Genomic DNA, 26,175 nt, shown 5'->3' on the forward strand with positions numbered 1-26,175 from the left:
AACTTTAAGACTAGTGGAAATAATAGAATTCCAACCAAACTATTAAAAATCTCAAAGGATTATGTTATTAAAGTTTATATTCAATATGACAGAAAATTTGGAAAACTTCAAAGTGTTCACTGAATTGGAAAAGATCAGTTTATGTCACAACGCTTAAGAATGGTAATGCCAAAGAATGTTCAAATTACTCAAAAAGTACACTTATTTCACATGTCAAAAAGCTATGATTAAGATTCTGCCAGCTAGGCTTCAACAATATCTGAATAAAGAATTAATAGAAGAATAGATTGGTTTTTAAAGAGACAGAACAACTAAAGACCAAATTGCCAACATTTAAAGGATTATGGAGAAAGCAATGAAATTTTGAGATGAGGGGGAGATATTTCATCTTTATTGACTACACTAAAAGATCTGATTGTGTGGATTAAGATAAATGTTGGCAAGTCCTCACAGAGATGGGATCATAGATTATTTTCCTTTTCTCCTAAGGAACATAAGCAATATTGAGAACTGAACATTAATCAACTAAAATCTGGAGTATATTTTGCAAAATACCAGACTGGATGAAACAAAGGTTACATTATTATGCCAGTAATATCAGATACCCATATAATACCACTATGATGACAGAAAGGGAAGAAAAATTAAGAAGTCTCTTGATGAGAGTTGAATACAAAGGGAAAAATTGACTTGAAACTTAACATTAAATAAAGATTATTGCAAAGGATCCCAGCACTTCCAGCCAAATAGAGGGCAAAGAAATGGGAGCGGTGGATGATTTTATATTCTTGGTCTCAAAGATCACTGCAGTTGGTGACTGCATCCTTGGAATTCTAAGTTATTTATTCCTTGGAAGTAAGTTACAGCAAATCTATACAGCATAAAAAGCAGAGGCATCACTTTGCAAACAAAAGTCCATATTGTCAAAACTATGATTTTCCCAGTAGTAATATACATTCCTGAGAGTAGGACTACAAAGAAAGTTAAGTGCCATAGAATTGAGGTTTTGAACCTTGGTTTTGGAGAAGACTTTTGAGAATCCCTTCAACAGCAGGAAGAACAAATAAATCAATATTTAAAGAAATCAATTCCTATGCACAAAGGGCTTTAAAAGCCTGCCTGCCTTTTGATCCAGCCATATCACTGCTGGGTTTGTACCCCAAAAAGGTAATAAGGAAAATACTCATACAAAAAGTATTTATAGCCATGCTCTTTGTGGTGGCAAAAAAAATTAGAAAATGAGGGGGTGTTCATCAATTGGGGAATGACTGAACCAATTGTGATATCTAATGGTGATGGAATACTATTGTGATGAAAGGAATGAGGAACTAGAGTATTTCTATGTGAACTGGAAAGACCTCCAGAAATTGATGCAGAGCAAAAGGAGCAGAACTAGGAGAACATTGTACACAGAGACTGATACATTGTGGGATAATCGAATGTAATGGACTTCTCTACTAGCAGCAATGAAATGACCCAGGACAATCCAGAAGAACTTATGAGAAAGAACACTATCCACATCCTGAGAAAGAACTGTGGGAGCAGAAATGCAGAAGAAAACATATGATCAATCATGTGGTTCAATGGGGATATGAATGGGGTTTTGGTGTTATAAGATCACTCTAGTGCAAATATGAAAAATATGGAAATAGGTTTTGAACAATGATACATGTATAACCCAGTGGAACTGCTTGTCTGCTCTGGGAGTGGGTAGGGAAGAGGGGGGAAATCATGAGTCATGTAACCATGGAAAAATATTTTTAAATAAATATTTTAAAAAATAAACCAGTTCAGTCTATTCAGTAGAAGATGCAGCTTACAACTGTAGCTTTTTAATAAGAAGATCATTTCTATTAGAAAAGACTCTGAAGTTGGAAAGAATTGAAGACAAAAGGAGAAGGGGAAGGACAGAGGATAAGGTGGGTAGATTGTGTCATGGAAACAATGAATATTACCTTGGAAACATTTCAGGAGATAGTGAAGGATAGAATAGTCTAGAATGCTGGGGTTCATGGGGTCATGAAAGATCAAACATGACTAAACAACTGAACAGAAACTCAGTCTCTATCTCAATTTGTCTCTGTCTCTGTATATAATATATAAAAATAGAGATATTTTATGCATACATACATTTATACATTCACATGTATATTTGTATATATGCATATATACATATATATGTATCTTTGTCTCTACCTCTCTCTTCCTACTTCCCTTTCTCATTCAAAGAAACACATCCTGACTTTGTTGCTATCCTAAATAATACAAAAATATCTTATTTTGTCTTTGCAAAACCCTACAGGGATAGGTGTTATTATTATCCCCATTTTATAGTTGAGGAAACTGAGGAAGACAAAAATTATGCAATATGCCCAAAATTATATAACTGATAAGTATATAAGGCTGGAACTGAATGTGAGTCTTCTTGAGTCCAGACTTAGCACTTTATCCACTATGCAAGATAATTTAGACAATACTCATAACTCCTACTTCAAATTGTCAGACATTTCCTGCCCCCAATATCTATACCCTAATGGTCTTTTACTGACCCTTTCATTTTCTTCCCTTCACTCTTCATATATATATAAATTAAAACTTGATCCATTTTTTGAACTTCCTTAGTAGGTTTGATCTCTCACCACTCATGGGGGCTCAAAATCTTGGTGCTTACTTAGAGTGGATACTTAACTTGTTTAAACCCTATTTTATCTTGGAACTTCAAAACTTAAGAGATCTACCAATTACTGTCTCTGTAGAAATAGGAACTGTAGGTGAGTGCAACATTTCATTTTTTTAGTATTTCATATTTGTATAAGTTTAAAGGTTAATAAAGATATTTCCTCAGTAATTTAATGAAACTATAAGTTCAATATTATGATAACAATTTTACATATGAGAAAACTGATGCTCAAATTAAATTTTTTGAAAAGTTGGCTACAGTCAAAAATCAAGGAAGAATCAATACCTGGGCTGTATTTCTCTGTACTGTGTTGCTTCCAATACAATCCTCTTTCCATTATAATATGCCATCTCCTTAATCTCTTTCATCTCAATGCTCATCTTTCACTCGGGGCCTGGCTCAAAACATTGTCTTCTTTTTTGTTACCACTGAGAATCACAGTAGGGCTCTCTGTTTCTATTTCCTATAATTTCAGGGCTCTCACTTCCTTTTTGAGTTATTTTCAATGCTTTCCTATGGTTTTATTTCTACCTATCCTCCCTCTATTACCCTATTTTAGTAAATTATGCCAAAAATTGTTGTTGTTGTTCCACTCCTAAAATCATGATCGAGCACCTAGTATTTCATATATTCCTTTGTTTGGATGTTGGAATTAACTGTCCTAAGTAACATGTTTAGATGTGTTTCATTTGAGACAACAGGACCATTAGATGGCACTCTGGGTAAAGTTGAAGTAATTTCTTCCTATACATGAAATTCAGGGGTTTAAATAAAAAGAAGTGAATAAAAACCTAGTGGCTGTTTCTATGCCAAAGGACCTTATTTATTGGATTTGTAATGCCTTTTGTCATTTCTGAATAATTTAAGTTTATACATGGAATCATTATATTGTTTTGCTTCTCAAATAAGGGAGAAATTCACCATTAAAATTTAACTGTTTCATATCAGAAAACACAGAAATGACTAAAATTATGACTAATTATTTTCCCCCCTGTGTACTTCTTCCTTGTTTTATCATTTTTCTGTATTATTAATAATCCTATCATATTCACTTATTCCCTAATAATGTTTGATCATAAGTATTCCCTTATTCAAAAAACACTATATCCCTACTAAGTACAAGGATAGTTATATAGCAAAAAAAAAAACAAAAAAAAACAAACAAACCCAGAACAGATTAAAAGTCTAGTTATAATTAGCTAAAAACAAGACCCAATACATTGACAACCATGCTACTCCTCAATAGATGTGGAAGGGGGGGAAAAGAGACCTAACCAATATACTATAAACATGATAAGATATAAGGAAGAATTATAATATTCAGTTGGGGAGATCTGAAAAGGGCACAAAAAATGATATAGCATAGACTGAAAGAAAAGGATTTTAAAAAGTAGAGATATCAGGGGTGGGAGATATTTGGCCCCAGACCTGGAAGATATCCTCTATGAATGAATAAAAGCAAAAAAATCAGGAGAAAATAAGTGAACACATATCAATTAGATAAAAATGCATATGCTTTGGAATTATGCAAAATAAGCCTGAATATATGTTTGGAATATTTGGGAAATGAAATTAATTCTCTGATAAGGGGTTTTATTTTTTATCCTGTATGCAATGAGGAGACACTGAAAGATGTTTATGATAATTGTATGTTCACATCTTTGCATAGCAAGTATAGAATTTAGAAGCATTTGCCCAAGTTGAAAAACCTTTTTATTTTTTTTTTCTGGTAACTCTCATTGGATTTCTAAATCTATAAATGCATATTATCTAATGCTATATATTGAATGTTAGATATGGTAGATATATTAGATATAATCTAGTTCATTTTTCTTCTTTAAAAACAGAGGGACTGACAAAGGTCTAATTACTCAAATTTATAAAGAGTTAAACCAGTTGTACAAAAAATCAAGCCATTCTCCCATTGAAAAATGAGCAAGGGACATGAATAAGCAGTTTTCAGTTGAAGAAATCAAAACTATTAATAAGCACATGAAGAAGTGTTCTAAATCTCATAATCAGAGAAATGCAAATCAAAACAACTATGAGGTATCACCTCACACCTAGCAGATTGGCCAACATGACAGCAAAGGGAAGTAATGAGTGCTGGAGGGGATGCGGCAAGTAGGGACACTAATTCATTGCTGGTGGAGTTGTGAATTGATCCAGCTGTTCTGGAGGGCAATTTGGAACTATGCCCAAAGGGAGATAAAAGACTGTCTGCCCTTTGATCCAGCCATAGAACTGCTGGGTTTGTATCCCAAAGAGATAATAAGGAAAAAGACTTGTACAAGAATATTCATAGCTATACTCTTTGTGGTGGCCAAAAATTGGAAAATGAGGGGATGCCCATTGGGGAATGGCTGAACAAATTGTGGTATATGTTGGTAATAGAATACTATTGTGCTAAAAGGAATAATAAAGTGGAGGAATTCCATGGAGACTGGAACAACCTCTAGGAAGGGATGCAGAGTGAAAGGAGCAGAACCAGGAAATCATTATACACAGAGACTGATACACTGTGGTACAATCAAACATAACAGACTTCTCCATTAGTGTCAATGCAGTGATGCTGAATAATCTGCAGGGATCTAAGAGAAAAAACACTATCCACAAGCATAGGACAAACTGTGGGAGTAAAAACACCGAGGAAAGGCCACTGCTTGACTACAGGGGTGGAGGGGATAAGATTGAGGAAAGATGCTAAATGAGCACCCTAATGCAAATACCAACAACAAGGAAAAGGATTCAGAACAAGGACACCTGTGATACCCAGTGTACTCATGTGTAGGCTAGGAGAGGGGTGGCTGGGTGGGGGGGGTGAGGAAAAGAAAATGATCTCTGTTTCCAATGAATAATGTATGAAAATGACCAAATGAAATAATGTTAAAAAAAAAACAAAAATAAAAACAGAGGGAGGAGGCAGCTGGGTAGTGGATTGAGAGCCAGGCCTAGAGATGGGAGTTCCTAGGTTCAAATTTGGCCTCAGACACTTCCCAGCTGTGTGACTCTGGGTAAGTCACTTAACCCCCATTGCCTAGTCCTTACCGCTCTTCTGCCTTGGAACCAATACACAATATTGACTCCAAGATGGAAGGTAAGGGTTTAAAAAGAATAAAGGGAAATAAGACCAAGAGAGGAAACAAAATCTCATGATGGTCTGGGAAAGAATCTTTTTTATTTACTCACCATGATATAGTTTCAAGTTAGATTACATGTTTCTTTAGCAAGCAGTTGACTGATATTCATTTATTCTTTCTTTCTTTCTTTCTTTCTTTCTTTCTTTCTTTCTTTCTTTCTTTCTTTCTTTCTTTCTTTCTTTCCTACAGCAAGTTGTTATTAAGTGTTATTAAGTGCTTACAAGTGGCTCTATTATGTTAGGTATTATGAGAAGCAATCCAATTAAAATTATCTTGAGAGATTGATTTTTGGATAAGAATATAATTTTGTTGACTATATCAAACATATTGGTTAGGTTAGCATTATAACCAATGAAGTGATATGCATTTCCATGGCTTTCTCATGCCCAGGGATGGTCTGAGCTAAGTCAGAAGTTTAATAAATTCTTAGGAGGTCATTCAGCCTATCCCTTTGACATGAGAGAATCATTGTATTAACATCACATTATAAGGAGGCATGGCATATAGAAGTCACTTAATAGGTGTTTATTGATTGATTAATTTTACCTTTCCCTACTGCCCAATGGGCCACTTATCTTAATAAAATAAAATAATATATAGTTTTGAGCATATTTTAAAGGAAAATTTCAATTATGCATTAATAATGTTGAATATTATAACCTTCATCTTTCCTTGAAATGGATTGAGTTCAGAGATGGCATTCATCTTAGATAGGAAAATTCAGACTTATTTAGAGGGTGCTAAATGAGTATTGATTAGAACAATAGATTTTGGTCCCACAAAGCACATCCTAAATCAACATATCTATCTTGAAGATATCAGCCAATCTTTTACCCACATCAAAAGCCTTCACCTTAGCCAAAAACAGACATTTAACACAAGGTCATATTCATGAGGGGTAGTGACTAGGTATTTAAAAAAATACACTCCTTTTTAGACACGTTTTGATGTTAGCCCAATGCTTTGTAAATAATACACAATACTATTTTTTCTTTATGTATATAAATCACTTAATAGTACAGTAACAGAAGGAGTGGTTATTGGGAAAAGTGATAGCTATTCATTTCAATTCCACAAATATTTTATGCCCTTCACTTCTGGACAATGTATAATGCAAGGATCTTGGGATCCTTCAATCATTAGGGAGATAAATATATAGATATATAGGTAGATGGATAGATAAAGAAAATAAGAATGGATGATAGCTTTATAGAGATAGAGATAAATATATATATGTATATATATATGTATATACACCTAAATATGTATACATAAATGTGTACATACAAATAATCTTGTTGAAATTCCTACCAGCTATGCAAACTACAAACCATTCATTCTTTTATATCCATATCCTCCCACAAATCCTCCATGAAGGGCCTTCATAGTGTGTGAGGGATTTTTTTCCTTTAAATCCTTAGCATGATAGTTATCACAAGGTAGTATAAAGATGTTATCCCTTGATCTAACTAAACGATTATCTCCTTTCTCTCTCAGTAATGTGTCACAAATGACACCCTTTCTGTCCCTTCTAATTCACAATTCTTAATTGGTAATGATTTATAATCTACTTATACCCACCATAAATTTCTCCATTGACAACTGAAAGATATGTCATTTTAACTCTTTTTAGACCAAGATATATGGCTTGTATCCATCTATCATTACCAGAGTTTTATGGTATAAAATATGGACATTAATATAAGGAAGAAACATGAAATCATTAAAAATATTTCACAGTTAACCAAAGGCAGGTTATTCTCCTCTTTTTAAATTCTAAGTTCATGTCACTACCCATCTGTTAAATCTGTAAAAGTGTTACATGTAAATGTGTATATATGTCTCTCTCTCTCTCTCTCTCTCTCTCTCTCTATATATATATATATATATATATATATATATATACATATATATATATATATATACCAAATTATTGTCCACTAAAATGATTATCAGATGTTGAAGTTTCAAAGAGGTAGACCACTCTTTGACCAAAGGAATTTCGCATTTTATGAGGATAAAAGAGTGAAAATTAAACTGATGATTGACAAAATGAAGGTGTGATAAACCTTAATTACTTGATAATTAATTGGATATTGGAAACTATTCATGACTCTGTTTAAATTATTCTTTTCTCCTTGATATTCTAGATACTTCTCTATATTTTCATGAATTTACCCTTTCTTGGTTCTCTTCCTAACTATCTGATCACTCTTTCTCAGTCACTTCTAAAGGATCTTCAACCAGGTCATGTTTTTTAACACTGTGTGTCCCATAGTGTTCTGTCATGATCCTTTTTTTCTTCTACTTCTACATTTTTTCACTTCGTGATCTCATAACTTCTCAGGGATTCATACTCTTTGAGCTGGTGAATCTTTAATACTGATCAAATGAAGTAATCAGTTAACCTTTCACCATCCAATCTACCAATTCAATTGAAAGTTGGTAAGGAAAGGATAATTTCAAATATAATTCCTCTTCAGATATTACTTAGATTAGATAGCATCTGATGTTACATCTGAAACTGGATACTTGGTTAGAGACAGAATTATTCCATAAAAAGTTAAGATTTGTCTACTTCTTTGAGACAAAATCAATTTTAAATGTGGGAAAAAATGGTTGCTCAGGAAATTTTGAAAATAGTGCATCAGAAAAATTAAAACAGCTGTGATGGAGAGTCAACTTGAAAAATGAAGAACATGAGGAAACTGAGTATTTTTAAAATTGGATATAATGAACATTGAGGTGGGAAATTATTTTAGATGATTTTTTCTTTTGAGGGGGTTGGCTATTACTCAATAAAGTATTAAATTCCACACATATTTATTAAGCATATGTTATTGTTTTCTGTGCTTTATTTTGGAGGAGGACCAACAACATCTTGAGATGATGTCATCTCAAGAATGAATTAGAGGATTATGGAATAATGATGGAATAGGGTGTGAAATTTCCTCACCCTTCCATTGCCCCCAACAAATAATCAAAAATAATTTAAATATCCAAGGACAACTAGGAAGGGAAGTCTCTGACTTTCCAAGCAGGAATTCCAGGAGAGTATGTAAATAACCCTAAGCAACCTACTAAGTTTAACAAGGCAGAATTTAGGGGAAGGACCTGAGCCTAACATTGCCTGTGAAACAAGGAGCTTGAAACCACATGGTTTCAAGATATTGGTGGAGTTGAAATCAGTAGGGGGAGGGCCCTGGGAACAGTTCTGCTGTGTTAAGATGTAGAGTTCTCATTCACACAAGCTAATGCTCAATGGAACATAAACAGAGTCCATATGAGTTAAATCCTAAAGGCAGTTCCAAGTTTAAGGAGAAAATTCTACAAGTAACAAGAAAAATAAAATTTAAATACTGCATGGGTGGAGTAAGAATAACATAAGACTGAGTAGCTTTAACTTTAAAAGAATAAAGCATATTGAACACAGTATTTTGAAGAGCAAAGGAAGTGGTTTTACAACCAAGGGTGGTTTCCTCAACAAAGCTAAGCATAATTCTAAAATGATGAGAAAAAAATTTCAAGTGTTCTTGGGGAGAAAACTAGAACTCAGTGGAAAATTTGAACTATAATAAAAATAAGAAGTTAGACATGAAAAATCAATCATAGACTTCTGGGGGCAGAATCAAGATGGCAGAGTTATACAGAGTAGCTCTGTGTCACCATGAAAATCCTCTCTGAAAAAGATTATAATATTTCCACACAATGAATACAGGAGTGAATGAAACTAAAAAGGAGACAGGGTGAAGCAACTTTCAAGAAAAGAAAAGCCCAAAAGGTAGGTAGAGAACAACTAGGGCACTAGGGTCAGAGGAGAGCAGAGTCAGCAAAAGATTGTAGCAAGTATGGAAGAACAAACCAAGAGCAAGTCACAACCCCCATCCTAAATCTGTTGTCACAAGTTTGAAACTTAAGCTGAATCTATTATTCAGACCTTAAGATCCTGCCTGGGCAAATAGAGGTACAAGTCAACCCACATCCCTTGAAATGTCCAACCTGTGGATAAGTTCAGATTCCCAACCCAGGGCAGTCTAGACTGAAGTGGGCTGATTCCTGTGGGCCCAGAGATAAGGCAGCAATCCCATTCTGGGCTTGGGACATAGTTCACATTTTAGATTGAGGACACAGTTCCTGGGGGGGGGTACTGATCTTTTTCCCCCAAAAATTAAGGATTGAGCTTCAGGGCAGGGCAATTAACAGTGCACTCAATTGGATTAAGTGCACAATGAGACCAAAAAATTGAGACTCAGCCTGGGGCTAGAATTTCATCACTCCCTGACTTGATCAAGTTCAGAGTGAAATTAAAGCTTATACCCAAGCCTGAGGCAAGTATTTAAGATATCAGCATTTCAAAAGTCAATTGAACCAGCAGTAGGAGAGGCTTCTTAGAACTCTCAGCCCTCAGACCATCACATCATTCCCCTAAGCCTGCCTATAATAAGATAGGAAAAACTGAGCAAACAACAAAAAAGACACCTAATTCTAAAGAATTTTATTGAGACAAAGAGCAAGATGCAAACACAAAAGAGAGTGAAAGCAGAGGAAAAACATGCAAACTCTGAAAGAAAAATATGAATGGACACAGATTCTGAAAGAGCTCAAAAAATATTTCAAAATCCAATTAAGAGAAGCATAGGAAAATTGGAAAAGGGACATGAAAAGTGATGCAGGGATAAAGGAAAGTTATGCCAGAAGAAAGGAAAGTGATGTAAGAAGAAATGGGCCAATTTAAAAAGGAGAATAAAAAACCAACAGAGGATAATCTAATCTTATGAATCAGAATTGGCCATCTAGAAACTAATGATTTTATGAGAGACCAAGAAACAGTAAATCAGAATCAAAGGAATGAAAAAAGAGAGGGAAATATGAAATATCTCATTGAAAAATTAACTGACCTAGAAAATAGAGCTAGGAAAGATAATTTAAGAATTACTGGACTACCTGAAAGCCATGAAAAAAAAAACAAAAACATAAACATTACATTATAAGAAATTATTATAGAAAACTGCACAGAGATCCATGAACAAGAAAATAACATTGAAATTAAAGGAATTCTCAGATCACCTCCAGAAAGAAATCCTCAAATAATAATACCCAGGAATGTAATATCTAAATTCAAGAGCCACTGAACTAAGGATAAAATTCTTGAAGCATTCAGAAAGAAACAATCCAAATACCATGGAGCTACAAACAGGATCAAATAGTACATAGTGTCTTCTACATTACATGATTGGATGGCATGGAATATGATATTCAGGAAGGCAAAAAATTTGGCTTTACAGTCCAAAGTCACCTATCCAGCAAAACTTAGAATATTTTTTCAGGAGAAAAAAATTGACATTAAATGAGATAGAAGATTTCCAAAGAAGATTTTCCAGGTATTCCTGAAGAAAAGCCAGACTGATGTAAAAGAAAATTTGGAAGTCCAAACAAAACATAAGAGAAGCCTAAAATGGTAAATAAGAAAACAATAATTTAAGGGACTCATTAAGATTAAAATGTTTATATGTTTACATAGAAAGAGAATATCTGTAATTCTCACAAATTATTCTTAGTAGTACAGAAAATAGAAGGAATTTACCAGAAAGTGAGTGGGGAAGTAAGTTGATTATGAAGATGTCATGTATATGATTATTTTTGGGGGGTGTATGGGGTGCTCAGGGAGAAGTAATATCTTTGGTATGGAGGGCTTGTCATGCCCTCCTAGGGCAGCTCTCCAGCCTCTGACCCTCACCTGACACCCAGCTCTCACTTGTGGCTCCCAGTAGCTGCTAGCATGCAGCTTGCGGCCACACCTGGGGCAACGGCTTCAACAGGCCGGCTAAAACTTGTAAGGGTAGCCATTGGGTTGTCTTGGACCCCTGGTGAATGAGGGCTTTGCTCACCCAGCATGTGAAGACTGTTTCGGTGGAACAGGCGGAAGAAACCAATAAGAAGGTTCAATGGCTGATATGGCGATGCAGCAAAGCACTGTGGAGTGCTTAGGGCATGTTGGAGCACAAAAGACAACACGACCATCCATTGCAGCTGAGGAAGTATCTGGATGTAACAACTTTTTGTGCCACTGGACCCAGGCTTCCAATGACAAGAGAGTGGGACTGTCTCTGTGCATAGCCTTTTCCACTTATATCTTCATGCACAAGTGTCTTCGTGCACAAAAACACACAAAGACAATCGTCATCCTCGGTTACAGAGAGATTACTACCATGTATATGATTATATAATATATATGTAAATGTGGTGACATGGAATGATATGTATGTATGATATAGTATGTATACCTATAAATGGTATGTAAAAAAAATAAGAGGGGAAAGAGAAGGTTGCACTGATTCAAAAGGGGAAGGGAGAAATAGAATGGGGTAAATTTTATAACATAAAGAGTCATGAAAAATAATTATATAGAGAGGAGGATAAGGGTGGTGATGGGCAGTGCATAAACATTACTCTCATCATAACTGGCTTAAAGAGGGAAAAAATAAATATATTCAGTGGGTTATATTATTCTATCTTACCCTACAGAGAAGTAAAAACGGAATAAGGCAAAGGAAAAGGGAGATAATTGGAAGGAGGAAGAATTGAGGTGACAAAAAGGAAAATACTGGTGAGATGGAAAAGAGAGAAAAGGAATGGATCAGGATATAAATGGGATAATATGATGGAGGGCATTACACAGTTAGTAATAATAAGAATTAATGTGAATGGGATGAACTCACCCATAAAATGAAAGAGGATAGGAGAGTGGATTGAAAACCAGAATCGTACTATATGTTGGTACAAGAAACACATTTGAGGCAAGGTGACATGCAGATTCAAGTTAAAAGGCTGAAGTACAATTTATTATGCATCAACTAAAGTAAAAAATGCAAGAGTAGCCATCATAATACCAGACAAAGTTAAAGTAAAAAGTGGTATGATTAAAAGACAAGGAATGAAATTACATGTTACTAAAGGGTACCAAAATGATGAAGTAATATCATTTCTAAACACTTTGTGCACAAAATGGTATACCATCTAGATTTTCAAAAGAAAAATTAAATAAGCTCATGGGGGGAATAGATAGTAAGACCATTCTAAGGGAGGATCTCAAAGTTCCCCTTTCAGTACTACACAAATCAAAAAAATAAATAAATAAATAAGAAAAAAGTAATGGAAATGAATGAAATGTTAGGAAAATAGATAATACATGTCTGGAGAAAACTGAAAAGGAATAAACCTTCTTCTCAGGAGTACATAGTTCACATACCTAGATCAACCAAGTACTAGGGCATAGAAATGTTGCAAACAAATGCAGAAAAATAGAAATAATAAATGCCCCTTATTCAGATCATAATGAGATAAATATATAATTAATGGAAGTCCATTGAAATTAAATTTAAAATTATTTGGAAACTAAATCTTCTAATTCATCAAAATTTTGGTGGGTCAAAAAACAAATCACAGGATCAATTACAGACTTCATTAAAGAGAATGACAATGAAGAGACAACATTTCAAAACCAATGGGATGCAGCCAATGGAGTACTCAGTGGAAAATTTTTATCTCTGAGTGTCTATTGCAACAAAATTGAAAGGTATGAGATCAATCAATTGGCCTTGTAACATAAAAACTTAGAAAATAAAGAATAAATTAAATATCCCCAGATAAAAACAAAATTGGAAATCCTAAAAACTTAAAGGAAAAATTAATAAAATTGAAATTAAAGAAGTATTGAACTAATGAAAAATACCAGGAGCTATTACTTTGAAAAAAGCAGGAACAAATAAAATAAAGTACTGGTTAATGTAACAAAAAGAAAAAAAAAACAATCAAATTAACATTATCAAAGATGAAAAGAGTAATCTCACCTCTAATGAAATGGACATTAAAGTAATTAGTAAGAAATATTTTTCCCAATTATATGGTAATAAATATGACAATCTAGGTGAAATGGTTGAATATTTACAAAAATATAAATTGCCTAGATTAACAAGAGAAAAGAGAATACTTAAATAATCCCATCTCAGAAAAAAAAAATTGAAAACACCATCAAATAATGTCCTAAAAAAATCCCTAGGGCCAAATGAATTCATGAGTGAATATTATCTAACTTTTTTTTTTAATTCTCTCTATATTTTATTTTATTTTTAAACATTATTTTATTTGGTCATTTCCAAACATTATTCATTGAAAACAAAAATCATTTATTTTCCTCCCTCCCTCCCACCCCCCACCTCTCCCATAGCCAGCACATGATTCCACTGGGTTTCACATGTGTTCTTGACTCAAACCCATTTCCATGCTGTTGGTATTTGCTCTAGAGTGTCCATTTAGAGTCTCCCCTCAGTTGTATCCCCTCCACCCCTGTAGTCAAGCAGTTGCTTTAATTCAATGTTTTTACTCTCACAGTTTATCCTCTGCTTGTGGATAGTGTTTTTTAGATCCCTGCAGATTGTTCAGGGACATTGCATTGTCCCTAATGGAGAAGTCCATTACCTTCTATTGTACCACAGTGTATCAGTCTCTGTGTATAATGATTTCCTGTTCTGCTCATTTTGTTCTGCATCACTTCCTAGAGGTTGTTCCAGTCTCCATGGAATTCCTCCACTTTATTATTTCTTTTAGCACAATAGTATTCCATCACCAACATATACCACAGTTTGTTCAGCCATTCCCCAATTGAAGGGCATCCCCTTGTTTTCTAATGTTTGGCCACCACAAAGAATGCAGCTATGAATATGCTTGTACAAGTATTTTTCCTTATTATCTCTTTGGGGTACAAACCCAACAGTGCTATGGCTGGATCAAAGGGCAGACAGTCTTTTATCGCCCTTTGGGCATAGTTCCAAATTGCCCTCCAGAACAGCTGGATCAATTCACAACTCCACCAGCAATGAATTAGTGTCCCTACTTTGCAGCATCCCCTCCAGCATAAATTACTTTCCATAGCTGTCATTTTAGCCAATCTGCTAGGTATGAAGTGAAACATCAGAGTTGTTTTGATATGTATCTCTCTGATTATAAGAGATGTAGAGCACTTTTTCATGTGCTTATGAATAGTTTTGATTTCTTTGGCTGAGAACTGCCTGTTCATGTCCATTGCCCATTTATCAATTGGAGAAGGGTTTGATTTTTTGTAGAATTGATTTAGCTCTTTGTAAATTTGAGTAATTAAACCTTTGTCAGAAGTTTTTATGAAGATTGCTTCCCAATTTGTTGCTTTCCTTCTGATTTTAGTTACATTGGTTTTGTTTGTACAAAACCTTTTTAATTTGATGTATTCCAAATTATTTATTTTGCATTTTGTGACTCTAAGTCTTGCTGGGTTTCAGGATTTTTTCTTAGGAAGTTCTTTGATGGCCTGTTGGATTTCTTTTTCTGATATGGGATTATTTAAGAAATCTATTTCTTCTTCTGTTAGTCAAGGCAATTTATATTTTTGTAAATATTCATCCATATCATCTAGGTTGGTATATTTATTGCCATATAGTTGGGCAAAGTAGTTTTTAATGATTGCCTTAATTTCCTCTTCATTGGATGTGAGATCCCCCTTTTGATCCTTGATGCTGTTAATTTGCCTTTCTTCTTTCCTTTTTTTAATTAGATTAACCAGTACTTTGTCTATTTTGTCTGTTTTTTTCAAAGTACCAGCTTCTAATCTTGTTTATTACCTCAATAGTTCTGTCACTTTCAATTTTATTAATTTCTCCCTTAATTTTTAGGATATCTAGTTTGGTTTTCTTCTGGGGGGGGTTTAATTTGTTCGTTTTCAAGTTTTTTGATTTGCATTTCCAATTCATTGATCTCTGTCCTCCCTAATTTGTTAATATATGCACTCAGGGATATGAATTTTCCTCTATGTACTGCCTTGGCTGCATCCCATAAGGTTTGAAAGGATGTCTCACCATTGTCATTTTCCTCAATGAAATAATTAATTGTTTCTATGATTTCTTCTCTAACTAACCGATTTTGGAATATAATATTATTTAATTTACAATTAATTTTTGATTTGGCTCTCCATGTACCCGGACTGATCAAAATTTAATTATTCCAATCTCTACCCTACTCAGGGTAACATGATTTAGGAAGGGCTGTAACAAAAGATCAAGATTTAATTATTTGAGAATATGACCTTAAACAGACATGTGCAAAGCCACAGACCTCTGGGCTGTCCTGGGTTAAGCTAGAGTCACCATTGGCACAGGGAAAATGATGGACAATTATGATCTGAAAAGGTTGCATTTATTATTTCTGCTTTTCTGCATTTGAGTGCCATGTTTCTGTGACCTAGTATATGATCTATTTTTGTGAATGTGCCATGTAGTGCTGAGAAGAAGGTGTATTCCTTTTTGTCCCTATTTATTTTTCTCCATGTGTCTATTAACCCTAATTTTTCTAAGATTTCATTCACCTCTTTTACCTCTTTCTTGTTTATTTTTTGGTTTGATTTATCTAAATTTGATAGTGGTTGGTTCAAGTCTCCCACTAATATGGTATTACTGTCTATTTCCTCCTTCAATTCTCCTAGTTTCCCCATTAGATATTTGGATACTATTCCGTTGGGTGCATACATGTGGATTAGTGATATTTCTTCATTGTCTATATTCCCTTTTAACAGAATATATTTACCTTCCTTATCCCTTTTGATCAGGTCTATTTTTACTTTGGCTTTGTCAGATATCATGATTGCAACTCTTGCCTTCTTTCTATCAGTTGAGGCCCAAAAGGTCTTACTCCATTCTTTAATTATAACCTTGTGAGTATCAAACTGCCTCATATGTGTTTCTTGAAGACAACAAATGGTAGGGTTTTGGGTTCTAATCCAATCTGCTATTTGTCTACATTTTATGGGTGAGTTCATCCCATTCACATTCAAAGTTATGATTGTCATTTGTGGATTCACTGGCATTTTGATATCTTCCCCTAGTTCTGACCTTTCTTCCCTAGCTATATCCTTTTGAACCAGTGATTTACTTTAGGTCAGTCCCCCTAGTCTCCTCCCTTGGTATGCTTCCCTTTCTAGCCCCTCCCTTTATATGCTCCCTTCCCCTCCCTCCTCTCCTTCTTTCCCTTTTTATACTCCCTACCCTGTTGGATAAGATATAATTCAGGATCCCACTTTATCTAGATGTTCTTCCCTCTCAGATTTGATTTCACTGAGAGTAAGGTTTAAGTAATACCACTTCATGCTCTCTTCCTCTCCTTCTCATATGAGAGATCTTCCCCTCCCCTTCCCATGTGTATCTTTGTATGGGAAAGATTATTCTATTTAGTCCCCCCCCCCATTTCTTGAAGTAAGTCTTAGTATTGTCGACGCTTCCCCCCTCCCTTTTCCTTTCTTTTCCACCCCTTTCACCAAATCTTCTTGATGCCCCAATCTTTCCCTATGCATGATTCTTCTAACTACTCTTATAGTGCATACAATTTTTGAGAGTTACACAATACATTTCCCCACATATTATTATATGTAATTTGATATAAATGTAGTCCTTATAGAAGAGAGTTTGACTTAAAGAAAAAAGATAAGATTTATCTCCTTTTCACTTTCTTTCATATTTACCTTTTCATGTCTCTCTTGCTTTCTGTGATTGGATATCAAATTTTCCACTAAGTTCTGGTCTTTTCTTAGCAAATGCTAGGAAATCTTCTATTTTGTTGAATGCTTATATCTTCCCATGGAAGTATATAGTTAGTTTTGCTGGGTAGTTGATTCTTGGTTGGAGACCCAGCTCTCTTGCCTTTCTAAATATCGTGTTCCATGCTTTGCGGTCTCTTAGTGTGTTACCCATTAAATCATGTGTGATCCTTATGGGAGCCCCCCTATATCTGAAGCTCTGCTTCTTGGCTTCTTGTAGAATTTTCTGCTTTTCTTGGAAGCTTTTGAATTTGGTGATTACATTACTGGGGGTTGTCTTTTGGGTATTTATTATAGAGGGTGTTCTATGAACCCTTTCTATTTCTATTTTGCCCCTTTGCTCCAGAACATGTGGGCATTTTTTCCCCCTAATCTCCTGTAGTATATCATCAAGGTTTTGGTTTATCTATGGTTTTTCGGGCAGACCAATAATTCTCACATTGTTTCTTCTTCCTCCGTTTTCTAGGTCTGTGACCTTTTCAGTGAGATATTTTGTGTTTTCTTCTAATCATTAATTTTTTTTGGCTTTGCTTTATTAATACTTGCTGATTTGCATGCTCACTATCTTCCAGTTGCTTAATTCTGGTCTTTAGGGACTAGTTTTGCTTTTCAGATTTGTTTGCCCTTCTATTAGATGCTTCCAGTTCTTTCTCCAATTGTGAAGTCTTGTCTTTCAGACTGTTGATCTCTTTCTCCCATTTTTCTTTCCAGAAGGTTTCCATCTTTTGGGTAAGCTCCAATTTGAGTTCTTCCAGAGCTTGTGGATAATTTCCCTTTTGGGAGGCATGTTTTGATTTTGTTTGGGTTTCATCCTCTTTCTCTTCTTTTCCTTGGGTACTCCCACCATAAAAGTTTTCAATAGTCACCTTTTTCCATTTCTTCCTGGAGGCTTGATTTTGGGCCATGTGAGCCATCCCTTTGGTGGTTTTATTCCCCTTTCCTTTTTGGTCTGGGGTATGGGTGATATGGGCTGTTTTTTCTGTGAATTTAGGTTCCCTCAGACTAGTCCTTCCAAGCCTCCAAGGTTTCTTAGAGCGCAGGCCCCTGTCCTCAGTGAGGCCGCCCCTTTGCTCATTGAAGCCTCTCAGTGCTGCAGCCCCTTTGCTCAGTGCAGCCTCTCAGCGTGCCCACCCCCTTGCTAAGCACAGGATTTTCCTGTGAAACCCCCCTGAGAGGCCGTTTCCTCGTAGTCTTTAAATCCCAAGGACCCTGGTGTGCCCCCCCCCCAGACAGAGAAGCTCCTCACTCACTTGCTGTCCCAGTGAATGCTCTGATACCTTACTCTGGTTTGGGGAGGTTGGTAGGGGGGAGTGGAGCCTCAGTTCACGTTTTTGTGCAAGCTTTTCCTCCTCCTTATAGTGTGGAAATGTTCAAGCCCCATGTACCTTCATTTCTGTGGGGTACTGGAGAGTCCCTCTGTTTTTCCAAAAGTGATTTTTATGCTTTTTTGAGGTAGTCTATTTCATTCGGTGCTGGGGATAGGAAGTGATTCGCGTCTAGATTGCAGCCATGTTAACCAGGAAGTCTTATCTAACATTTACAGAACAATTAATCACAATGTTATACAAATTATTTGACAAAATAAACAATGAGGTATTCTTACCAAATTCTTGTTATTACACAAATATGGTACTGATTCCAAAGTTAGGCAAACTAAAAACAGAGAAAGAAAATTAGAAATGAATCTCCTTAAGGAACATAGGTGCAAGAATCTTATATAAAATCCTAGCAAAAAGACTAAAGCAAATTATCACAAAAACTATTTACTATGACAAGGTGGGATTTAAACCATGAATAGAAGAATGTTTTAATAATAGCAAAACCATCCACATAACTGACAATTTCAAAAACCAAACCAATAGAAATCATAAGATTATCTCAATAAATGCAGAAAAAAACCTTTGACAAAATACAATACCCATTCTTATTGAAAACACTAGAAAGTATAGGAATAGAAAAGTCCTTTCTCAAAATCATAAACAGTATATATTTAAAACCATCATCAAGTATCACCTGCAATGGAGACAAATTTAAAGCTTTCCCAATAAGATCAGGACTGAAGCAAAGATGTCCATTTATCCCTACTATTATTTAATATTGTACTAGGAATGCTACTGGTAAAAGGGAAGAAAAAGTAATTAAAAGAATTAAAGTAGGTAATGAGGAAATTAAACTATCACTCTTTGTAGATAATATGATGCTATAACTTAAAAATCATTCTAGAAAATCAACTAAAAGGCTAGTGGAAATGATCAACAACTTAGGCAAAGTTACAGGGTACAAAATAAACCCACATAAATCATCAGGATTTCTATATTTTTCCAACAAAATTCATCAGCAGGAGTTAGAGGGAGAAACCCCATTTAAAATCACCATAGAAAATATAAAATATTTAGGAATTTATCTACCAAGACAAACACAGGAATTATACAAACACAACTACAAAACACTTTGCACACAATTAAAACAGGGTCTTATTAATTAGGAAAAAAAAGCATTAATTGCTCAAGGGTAGGATGAGCTAATATAACAAACATGACAATCCTACCCAAATTATTTTACTTATTAAGTGTCATACCTATCAAATCACCAAAAATAATTTTAGAGAATGAGAAAAAATAAAAACAAAGTTCATTTGGAATAACAAAAATATCAAGGGAATAATGGAAAAAAATGTTTAGGATGGTGGTCTAGAGGTACAAGTTCATAAACTGCACTACGAATAAGTAGTCATCAAAACAGTGTGGTACTGGATAAAAGACTGAAGGGTGGATCAATGGAATAGCCTAGGGTAACTTACCTCCACAAGATAGTATTCAATAAACCCAAATATCTCAACTTTTGGGACAAGAGCCCACTATTTGACAAAAACTTCTGGGATAATTGGAGACTAGTGTGGAAAAATTAGGTTTAGATCAACATTTCACCCCCTATACTAAGATAAATTTGAAATGGATGAATTATTTAAATATAAAGAGTGAAATTATACATAAAGTAGTTCAACATAGAATAGTATACCTGTCATTTCTGTGGGAAAGGAAAGGATTTACAACTAAGAAAGAGATAGAGAACATTAAAAATTTTAAATGAGTGACTTTGATTATATCAAATTGAAATGTTTTGTACAATAAAAACCAATGCAAACAAAATTAGAAGGAAAGCAACAAACTGGGAGAACATTTTTACAACAAAACTCTGATAAAGGTTTAATTCCCTAATATATATGAAACTAAGTCAAATTTACAAAAAAAAAATCAAGTCATTCCCTGATCAACAAATGGTTAATGGAATATTCTCATCAATGAATTCAAAAAATTCAAAAAAAATTAAATCTATTCATTAAGAAACTGAAGGAAAAAATCTAAATTCATAAAATCATTCAGTATTCAATTTCTTCAATTTTTTGCATCATGGGAGATTGGTCTTTCTCTATTTTTTTTCTACCTAGTTTACTTATCAACATCAATTTTTGTGCCATAAAAAGATTTTGGTCAAAATTCCTTTTTCAAGTATTTTTCCAAATAGTTTATATAGTACTGGCATTAATTGTTCTTTTAAAGCTTGATAGAATTCAGTTAAGAATTTTTCTGGTCCTGCCCCTCTCCCTTTAGGTAATTAACTGATGACTTATTCAATTTCTGAGATCAGGTTGTTTAAGCATTCATATTTCCTCTTCTATTAGTCTGGGCAATTTATATATTTAAAATATTTGCCTATTATGCTCATTGTCAGATTTATTGGCAAATATTTACATTGCTGTTTCCTTAAATCAGAGCTCTCTCACATTTGCATGCATATTCTCAATGTCTTGTACAATGCTGGGCTTATTAAATAATAGGTATCTGATAAACTTTTCTGAATTGATTTGTTGACATGATAGCATTCTAATAAATTCATTCCCATGCATTTGATGGAACTATTACTTTGAATTTAATCTGTTTGTTATTATTGGATTATTCCTTTTCAATTTAATTGAAATAAACTATGTAGGGAATTCTGGGAAGATGGCCACTTAGAAACAGCAAAAGTCCAGACCTCTCTCAAAACCCTCCCACACCAATCAAAAACAAATTGGTTTGAGGGGATAGGAGAATAGAATATCAAATCTAACAACAGGACAGAACTGGGGGACCCTCCTGCGGGATTCAAATTAAAAGGTACACCAAAAATATCCTGATATCTTGAACTCAGTTTCAAGGGAAAGGAAGAAGGAAGGTGCCAGGACCCCACCCCCACCTACTGTGCTGAGTCTCCAGTGGTCTTGGGAACTCTGGGCAACAAGGGCTCTAGTCTGTAGGGATTGCCTTACTGTCATACCTGTGCCAGCCTCATGATGTTGATCACAGAAGGAAGGGAGGCAGCTGAAGGAGAAGCTCAGAGAGGGTACCTTAGTTGCAGCTAAAATGCTCCATTTTCCTTGTCCCCTTTTCCTAAGGTTTTGGCCTCAGGGCACATCCAACCCCTGAAGATGAACTCCTCCTGGGTTTAATCTTATCAAGAGGGCAGATAAAAAGCCTTCAGAGTCTAGGAAAGCTCAATATCCAATACCCTTCTCCCATAGACTGCTCTGAGGGCCTTGCTAATTAAGCTCTGAAGGTGAAAGCTACAATCACTAGAGAAAAGAATAATAACAAGGTAGGAAGCCCAGCTCCCTTTAGCTTCCACACCTTTTTATACACCTCCAGCTTCTGCCGCCAGCTGGGGAAGATCTGACCTCAGGGCTCATTAATACTGCATCATTCTAATCAATCACTCAGCTTAGCAGAGAAGCTCTTTCAGGACAAAATAGCCCAAACCCACAGATCCAACAAATAATCAGAGGATCAAAATTACAGTCAATGATGGGGGTGGGGTGGGGCAGAAGGAAAAAATATGAGTAAACAACAGAAAAAGAAGAAAAGAAATTATAATCAATGGCTTCTATCCATGTAATGAACCACAGGAAAATGGAACAGAGGAGAACAAAGGGACACCAAGGAAAAAACACAGAAACTCCAGTGAATTGAATACTGGCTTTGGAAGAACTCAAAACATAATTCAAAAATCAGAGGCTGAAGAAAATTGGAAGAAGAACTTAAAAAGCAAAGTAAGTCATCTGAAAACAGAAAATCTCACCTTGAAAGCTAAAATTGACCAGCTTGAAAATGAGGCAAAGAAGGTGAAAGATGATGGACAAAGAAAATCAGAACAGAAGGAGAAGGATGACAAAAAACCAGGGATGAAATTCAGTCTAAAATTAGAATCCAACAATTAGAAACAAATTACTTCACAAGGCAGCAAGAATCTATAAAACAAAATCAAAAGAATGAAATAATTGAGGGAAATATAAAGTCCCTCATTGACAAAATTCCAGACCTTGAAAACATATTGAGAAGAGACAATTTAAGAATTATTGGACTACCATAAGATCATGACCAAAGAAAAAAATCTGGACATCATTCTAAAGGAAAATATCAAGGAAAACTTTCTTGACATTCTCAAAAAAAAGAGGGAAAAGTGGAGATATAAAGAATCCAACGATCACCTAATATATTTAATTCCCAACTGACAACACTCAGCAATGTTATAGCTAATAATGGCCTACAGGAGTTGATGCAGAGTGAAAGGAGCAGATCCAGGAGAACATTATATACAGAGACATTATACACAGATACAGTGTGGTACAATTGAATATAATGGACTTCTCTATTAGCAGCAATGCAATGACGTAGGACAATTCTGATGGACTTGAGAGAAAGAATGCTATCCACATTCATAGGAAGAACTGTGGGTATAGACACACAGAAGAAATCAACTACTTGATCACAAGGGGTTGATGGGGATATGATTGGGAATATAGACTATAAACAATATATTGCAAAAATCAGTAATATGGAAATAAGTCTTAATCAATGACACAGGTAAAACCCCAGTGGAATTGCACATCAGCTAAGAAAGGAAGTCATGCAAGGGGAGGTAATGATCATGACTGTTGTAACCATGGAAAATATTCGAAATCATATATAACATTAAGGAATATGAATAGACAGTTTTCAGATCAAGAAATCAAAATTATTAATAATCACAGGAAAAAGTGTTCTTAATCCCTCCTGATTAAAGAAATGCAAACCTAAGCATCTCTGAAGTACCACCTGACACCAAGCAGTTTGGCCAATATTGCAGCAAAGGAAATTCTATTATTATTAATTAGAATATAGTAGAGTTAGAAATTAATATTATCCCTTTAAGCCTAAGAAAAGAAAACTTCTGGCAGCTTTTAACAATTAACAATTTAGGTTTGTTTTTTTTTTTAACCCTTACCTTCTATCTTGGAGTCAATACTGTGAATTGACTAATAATACAATAATAAGGGCTAGGCAATGGGGATTAAATGACTTGCCCAAGGTCACACAGCTAGGAAGTGTCTGAGGCCAGATTTGAACCTAGGACCTCTGTGTCTATGCCTGACTCTCAACCCACTTTTGAGCCACCCAGCTTCCCCTGTACTAGTAGTCTCTCAATAACCAAGAATGACAATTGTCTTTGTGCGATTTTCATCTATGGTGTACCCTTATATGACTTTGAAAGTCACCTCCACCTGTTGCATCGCCACTCCCCCATCACCACAGGTCTTTGAAGAGGGTGGACGGGGTTAGGATAGATGTGTGTGCAGAAAGACACTTGTGCGTGAAGGAGATTTAAGTGGAAAAGTCAATGCACAGAGACAGTCCCACTCTCTCAGCGTTAGAAGCCTGGGTCCAGTGGCACAAAAAATCGTTATACCTGGAGACTTCCTCAGCTGCATTGGATGGCCGTGTTGTCTTTTGTGCTCCAACACGCCCTAAGCACTCCACAGTGCTTTGCTGCGTCGCCATCTCAGCCGTTGAACCTTCTTATTGGTTTCTTCCGTCTTCAGCCAAAGCAGTCTTCACATGCTGGGTGAGCAAAGCCTTGGTTCACCATGGGTCTATGACCCGATGGCTACTCTCACAAGGTTTAGCTGGCCTGTCGAAGCCTTTGCCCGGGGTGTGGCTGCTGCCGCATGCTAGCAGCTATTGGGAGTCACAAGTGAGAGCTGGGTGTCAGGTGAGGGTCAGAGGCCAGAGAGCTGCCCTAGGAGGGCACAACAAGCCCTCCATACCAGAGATACTACCCCTTCCTGAACACCCCATACACCCCTGCTTCCCCTGTAGTTTTATTAAAAATATATATAGTAAAAGAATATAGTAAAATGAATATAGTAAAGGAAGGAAATATAGGAAATAGGTAGAGAAAGACATTTTCCTCATGTCTATACTAATTATCCTATGACTGCCTATAAATACTATCTAATAATGATCACCCCACAAAGTTCTAACTCAATACAGCCCAATTGAAACCAACTCAATCAGTGTTTAATCCAATCCCAATTAGGTCTGTCAACAAAGGCCAGCCACCTTCAAAAAAATTCCAGTTAGGGAAAAAATATTAACAGCCCAAACCAAAAGCCCCAAACCCAAAAGGCAGAAAGTCCTCTAAAGCCAAAAGCCCTCTCAATAAGCTCAGGCCAGCCTTTATATTCCTGCAACTAAACGCCAACTACCAACTAATCACCAACCCTTACCACCAGCAACCAACCCCACCACAATCAACTCGTACCCAGCAGCCAACTTCCCTGCAACTGCCAGCCCTGTCAGCAATTGACTCTGACAGCTCAGACCAACTGACACTAGCTCAGCAAAGGACTCCCAAGTTCCTACTTCCTGTCCCTGTGGACTGTTTAATTCCTACACATCTCTATGGTAAGAAGACCTCCATGTCCCCAGTTAAATTATAAAAGGAATAAAGAATTCCTTTTTATAGAAAAATAAAATAAAATTATAAAAATAATAAAAAAACAATATATTGTTTGATGTTCATACCAACCTGTGATGAGGATTACATAAAGAATTTGAGGCAGTCAGAAGTTAAGTGACACAGCTAATGTTTTAGGACATACTTAAACTCTAGTCTTCCTGATTCTAGACCCAGTGCTTTATCCACTGACCCATTTAGTTTGAATGAGATACTAGAAGAGATAAACAATTATGTAATTTAATTTCATGTGTAATGTTTTTCTAGAAAGTTTGTTAATGAGTCTGAGGTACAAAAACTGATCAATAGCTACATAAGAAAAGGCATTACTCAAGTTGAAATTCAAGAAGGATAAAAATGGACCCTTCAATGGAATGTGTAATAACCCAAAAAATGGCATGTTAAAGATGTGCTATAATAAACATATTATAATTAAGGGCATAGGGGGATATGGGTTAAAATAGAAAAAGGTCATTTACTCTATAAAGTGAAATACTATTTATATTATCATGTATAAAGTGCAAATTAAAGAAGAAAAGAATTGTATGTGTAAACATAGGAATGCAATATCAGTAGAAATTCGAGAATGAATAAGCTAAAAAGTTCAATATGCTCAATTGCAGTAGAATATTGTTATGAGGAGAGATCTTAGACTTGATCCTATGGAAATTGCAATAAACAGAAAAAAATGAGGAATCTTCCAGGAGAGATAAATGATGACAATGATGATGGGATGGAAAATGAATGAGAAGTGATCTAATATTTTCCAATTATATATAAATATATGAATAAAAACTGTGTGGTTTGAGAACTTAATTTTCTTTTTCTGATATAAGTAGTGACATTTGTGAATTATCCTTCAATTTAAGCATATAAATGGGGAATCATATCTAATTAATTATTAATTGCCTTCTTTTATCCCAAGT

Source organism: Monodelphis domestica, chromosome 3, assembly GCF_027887165.1.
Source record: "Monodelphis domestica isolate mMonDom1 chromosome 3, mMonDom1.pri, whole genome shotgun sequence".
NCBI classification, from domain to species: domain Eukaryota; kingdom Metazoa; phylum Chordata; class Mammalia; order Didelphimorphia; family Didelphidae; genus Monodelphis; species Monodelphis domestica.